The sequence below is a fragment of the Camellia sinensis genome, chromosome 9 (assembly GCF_055761805.1).
Source record: "Camellia sinensis isolate YWXY chromosome 9, ASM5576180v1, whole genome shotgun sequence".
NCBI lineage: Eukaryota > Viridiplantae > Streptophyta > Magnoliopsida > Ericales > Theaceae > Camellia > Camellia sinensis.
The window spans coordinates 92751776-92758354 of NC_138969.1; positions in this window are offsets into that span (position 1 = coordinate 92751776).

A 6579-nucleotide genomic window follows, 5' to 3' on the forward strand; every position below is an offset into this window, starting at 1 on the left:
TGGGTCAGTTGGTTGTGCGGGCGGGTGCGGTTCGGTTTGCGGTTTGGGCTTTTTTTAAATTGGACTTAATTATGATATTAATTTGAACAAATTTGACATTTTGGGCTACTTTTTAAGCATTTTTTTATTATTTATGGAAAAGTTATAAATTAAATTTCATGATAACATAAATGCCCATATAATGATAATAAATTTTACATTCTTCCAAAATACAAAAATAATTGATAAAACTAATTACAAACTAAAACATTAAAATTCACACTAAAATCAATCTCCATCCATCCATAATCCAAAGCTTACCTAAATTTTACATTCATCCAAAATACAAAAATAATAATAATTAGTCATCTCCATCCATCCATAATCTAAAGTTTACCTAAATTTTACATTCATCCAAAATGTAAAAATAATAATAATAACTAGTTATCTCCATCCATCCTAAATTTTACATTCATCCAAAGCTTACCTATTAATCCAAAATGCAAAAATAATAATAATAACTAGTTAGAAACTAAAATAAATTAGTTTTCATCCATCCATCCATCCAAAATCTAAAGCAAGCTTACCTAAAATTTAGTGCTCCAATTAATTTTACATTCATCCAAAATAAAAAAAAATAATAATAAACATTAGTTACAAACTAAAATAACATTGTCTACAAACTCCATCCAAAATAATTTGAAAAGGTGGTATCCATCCAAGGCTTCACTAAAATCTTTAGGTCCATCTTCCAATGTCCAATCTCATCCAACAATCTGCCAAAAAAAATTCCAATGAGCCAAATTAATAAATATAAATAAATAGATATGAATAAATAAACATTAAGCTGATCTCAACTAATTAGAAAAATCTCACACATGAGCCAAATGAACATTAAAGTTCAATTATAGCATCTACATTAGACTTTGGGGTTGAAGAGGAACATGGCTCCAAAGTACCTAAAAGCATGAGTCAACAAGAGAAGATAAATAAACTTGCATAGTAAAAATAATAATAGAATTAAAAATGAAGAGATATTCACATATTACTCGAGTCGTATTGCTCAAATTCCTCAACATCATCCATTGCTTGTCGAAGAGAAATTGGAAGGTTGCTTTTAAGCCAATTTTGTGTGCATACAAGAGCTTCAACCATGGAAGGGCAAGTGAACTACGGAATGGATCAAGGATACGTCCCCCGGTACTGAAAGCCGACTCCGAAGCAACGGTAGAAATGGGCATGGCCAACACATCCTTTGCTATTTGAGATAACACTCTATACTTTGTTGCATTATTCTTCCAATATTCCAATATCTCAAATGTCTGATTTTTTGCAAAATGTTCAACCTCGCCCAAGTACTTGTCTAATTCCGACTTGCTTCCACTAGTGAAGCGCCCTTCCAAATATGAATTAAATTGGGACTCCATTTGAGAATCCAAATCATCCTCATCAATCACCATTGTCTCCACTTCAATCACCCTCGAGACACTCTCATTTGATGAATAAATTGTGGCATAATGGTTGTACAAACGAGTCAAACAAGAAACAATTTTGTTCACCATCTCATCCACCTTCCTCTTTTCTCCATGAAATATATTTGTAAAACAAAACTCCAAGTATGCTATCTTTTTTGTAGGATCAAGAGCAACAGCAACATACAACAACAAATTAATCTTATTTCCATCCCCCCAATATTTGTTGAACTTTTGCTTCATACTCATAGCCATTGTGCACAAAACATCAGCATTGTCCAAAATTAATTGATTAATTGTGCTTTCAATTTTAAACATCTCTTTATAAAATGTATTGGAAGTAACAAAAAGGGACCCGGAAAATTTCTTTGTTGCAAGGTAGAATAGTTTCAAAAATCTCACAAACAACCTACATTTTTTCCAATCCTCCTCATTTGGAATCCTCCTAATCCCACCATCAACATCCTTGAAGTAAGTTTCAAAATTGGAGTCTTCATACTTCAAACGGTTAAAAGCCTTCTCAAACTTTTCAGCAGCCTCCAACATTAAATATGTGGAATTCCACCTTGTTGGTACATCTAGGCATACAAGAGCAGTAGTCACAAGTTTTAGATAGGCCGCACACTTCTTAAAAGCATCTTGCCGATTAGGAGAAGACCTCACATACCTAACCGCAAGTCTAATATTTGCAATAGAATCATCCATTTCTTTCAATCCATCACTCACAACAAGGTTTAGAATATGTGCACAACACCGCATATGCAAAAACTCATGCTCCAAAATGGTCCCCTTCCAATCTTTGGTATTCCTTCTCAAGTATTGAATGGTAAGATTGTTGGAACTAGCATTATCAACAGTTACAGTGAAGATACTATCGATGTTCCACTCAAGCAAGCACAACTCAATTTTTCTACCCAAATTTTCCCCCTTGTGATCTTCAACTTGTTGGAAGTTTATGATTCTTTTTTGTAGTTTCCAATTATCATCAATGAAATGAGCCGTTAGACACATGTAACACAAATTTTGAATAGAAGTCCAAGTGTCCGTAGTGAAGCAAATTCTATGACCCTTCATCAACCTCCTCAATTTATCCCTCTCGTTGTTGAATATGTTTGTCACCTCTCTTGCTATGGTATGACGAGATGGGATTGGTGTGAATTTAGGAACGGCAACATTACAAAATCTTTTAAACCCAACTCCCTCCACAAATCGAAAAGGTAACTCATCAATAATCACCATCTCGGCAAGAGCCCTTTTACAAGCCTCAAAACTAAAACTTGTTGCCACAACCTCAACACCCTCTTCGACATTTTGTTTTGATTTAAAACTCAATGTTTGTTGCCCATCTTTATCATTGTTTGGAAATTGTTTGCAATTAGGGGTATGACTTCTCAAATTACTAGTCCCATGAGTCCTAGAATCGGCCATATACTCTTTAAAACAATACTTACACACTGCTCTACGTTTCCCATCTTCTCCTATAACCTTATCAAAATGGTCCCAAACCGAGGATGGTGCTCTCCCACCACTACTCTCACTCTTTCTTTTGTTCGGGGTTTAGGAGGCTTAGATTCAGATGGGAAAACATTAGTTTGAGAATTAGATGATTCTGGTGGAACAATAGGGCTTCCGGTAGATTCAAAACTAGCATTGTTATCTTTATCCATTCAAACTGGTAATAAAAAATTAAAAAAGTATGAGATAACAATTAAGTCATGGATGGTATTAATAATTGAATCTAAACCATAACAATTCTAGCAAAAGCATCAGCTATTTTCAACATGAAAATAAAATAAATACAATCTTATAAACTTGAGTCTTATAAAATAAACCATCCACATCTCATTCACCATTTTTGTTTTCAAATTTCTACTCAAGTTTATAAATCAAATAAATACAGTCTTATAAACCTTATTAATATTATGAATGTGACCTACATGCTAAGCAAGTGTAGTGGTCAAAAATTCATTTTTACTCGCTAGCCACCTTCAGAGTAAAGTGGAAGAGACCCAGATATAGAATCAAAAACCCTAAATAACAAAGAACAAGCTAACCCATATACAACCCAAAATCCATGAATTTGACAATCAGAACACACAACGTACATTTATACTGAAATAGACCCAGAAAGTTAACCAAAAAATTCCCTGAATTTCACAATCACAAAATAAAGCATACACATAGAATCACCAGAGCTCAAAAGACTCAAATTTGGAACCATTTTCGGATATAATCACGAGAAAATTAATAAAGTAAAGAACCAAACCAGATTATTCTTCAGCACACAGAAATTTTTACACAATTACATAGATTAGAGAAGAGATCAGTAAGAACATGCCTCAATCTCCTCTCCGTATACCAAATCCGCTCCATGGACTAACATTTAAAAAAGGATTCTTTAAAGAAGAAATTGGTCAACTGTAAAATTTTAAATAAATTTTGTATAACAAAATTAGATAATGGTATTATTAATAATTTTTTGTATAACAAAATTAGATAATGGTATTTTTAAAAAAATTATTAATGGAATTTTTTTTAAGGGTAAGTTACAGTAAATTATTTATTTGCCATTTTATCACTCTCAACTAAAAAATCAAACTTCCAAACCAAACCAGATCCACATCTAAGTTTCAAAAATCTAATCAAACTTCCAAACCAAACCAGATCCACACCCAAGTTTCTGCAGATCCACATCTAATTTCAAAAATCAAATGAAAAAGAGACAGAGAGAGAGAGAGAGAGAGCGAACCGGGCTGTGTTGCTTGCTGTCGATCGCCGGTTGCTGTGTTGCTGCCGATCGCCGGCGTCTCACCTCGCCGCCGCTGCTGCTGCTGTGCTGCAGATCGCCGGCTGCTGCTAAGGGAAGGGAAAATACGAACGAAAGGGGTAGAGAGGAGAGAAATAGGCTGCTCAGTGCTCTCTGCTTTTCACGGGTGGGTAGGGTAACAAAAGTTTATTTTCTAATATATTATATATATATAATATTATTATATTAATATATAAATATAAAAAAAAAAATTATAATAATACGCGGGTCGCGGTTTGCGGTTCGGGTAGGGTCAGAACCGCAACCCGACCCGAACCCGATTTTTGGCAGAGTTCTTGACCCGCACCCGCCCACCTACCTATATCGAAACCGCCCAAAAGGTTGCGGGTAGGGTAGGGTCGGGCGGTTTGTGCGGGTGGGTGGGTTCTGTGCCCAGCCCTATCAAAAACTGAAATTAGGAGAAACAGTAAACTCACCAAAGAAAAGAAGCCAGTGTTGAGATTGCCGAGGTTAGACGAACGACAGCTGCGGAAAAGATTAGCAAGAACTTCGCCGGAGGAGGTGGACGGAGAAAGTTGCAGAGTTTTGGAAGCTTGGAACAATGGAGGATTTGAAAAAGCTAGAGAGAGAGAAAGCCTTAAAAGCGATGGAGAAAAGTGAAAAGATGGAAAAGGGGGAAAAGTTTTGTTAAAACTTGAAACGGCGGCAAAATAAAATTAATGAACCTAAAACGACGGATTCGTCAAACGGAGCACGCAGACGCGAGGTGGCTTACAGGCGTGTCACAAGCACGATCCAATAAGGGAAAGGTACGTGGCTAACACGGTTGAATTATTGTGTATGACAGCTCATACGCTTAAGAAGAGCTCTTGGGATCCTTGTTCTTGAAAGAGACATGTCGGCCTTAACGGTGGTCTCAGCTGAGATACTTTAAGCCGACGTACTGGAAGGAAGTACTGATATAGGTTCTATCACCTTAGAATGCCGAGGTAATGGAACCTAGGGAGCAGTTGTGGGGATATATTTTATGAGTCCCAACACGTGGCCAAGGTGACGCCGACGTGTCAGCCGAGGTGCCACGTGTCCAAGTTATGACACCAAGGTTATCTTGATTAGGCCGAGGTTATCTCCGAAGATATCAGAATTCGAGATAAGCGGATAAGGCACAAGAGTCCTAGAATGAGGAAGGACATTAACATGGATAAGGATAACACTCTTAGGGAGTTTATCTTTATCTCTTGGAGAGTCCAGGATAAGCACTGAGCAGAAGTCCGTTGAAGCTAGGCTTCTATGAGGACTAGGATTGAGTTAACTATAAAAGAAAGGCACCCCCGATGGGTCTAAGGTATGCAATTTATACTAAGAACAATGAGTTTAGCAATTGATTATCTTTGAGAGATATACTAACTTGATCGTCGGAGTGCCCCCGGGTGGACGAACCACCTCTGGAATCTTCTCTTTCTGTTGCAGGTCAACGAGGTGTCATCTATTCTGCCAGTACTCTCCAGCTGAATACTAAGTTGGCAGTGTGATTGGAAATTCACTCACACACTTGGAATTTATATCTACATTTTTGTCGAGAATTATTTTTTGTGGCGGAGATCAAATTGGTGAACTATGCGATTTGTGAAATGAATTTGAGAGAAATTATTCAATGTTTCCGAAATACCATCTATCTGTATTCCTTAACCAATCATTATTCAATATGCCTCTCATATTTTCCAGTCACCTAACATAATACCCCATATACCCACCTTCTCTACCAATTATAATGTTATAGAATATCACATGTCTATATTCCGGGATTACTGAATAATTACCCTAAATTTGAACTATTGATTTTTATTTTTAAATAAATTTTAAGTAACAAATTCTGAATTTATAACCCCTTTGTAAGAGAAAAGCTATAAAATGAGAACACAAGAAATTTACTCAAAATGTTAAAATGTACGGTAAAACTTATTTTTTTGTTGATATTTTTTTAGTAAATTTTTTAGATACATTACATTGCTAATAGGATAATAAATCTCATTAAAGTGTAACGGATCTCTTTTTTTTTGGTTATTGGCTAAAAAGAGAGATTTTATTGATGAAAAAATAATTATAAAGTAATGAAATACATCAATAAAGGAGGAAGAAAGTGCAAAAACATCACAGTAAAGCAACCCCATCTCAACTAAGTTGACATCGAGAAGAATACCCTATTATTTGCAAGCACTAATTCTCACAAGTTGATGAGCTACCAACAAGACAACAACAACAGAAACAAAACTGATAGCAACACCAGCCCAAAAGGACCAATGCACCACCAAACTACATTACACACCTGATCTGTTTCAAACTGGTTACTAAATCATGCAT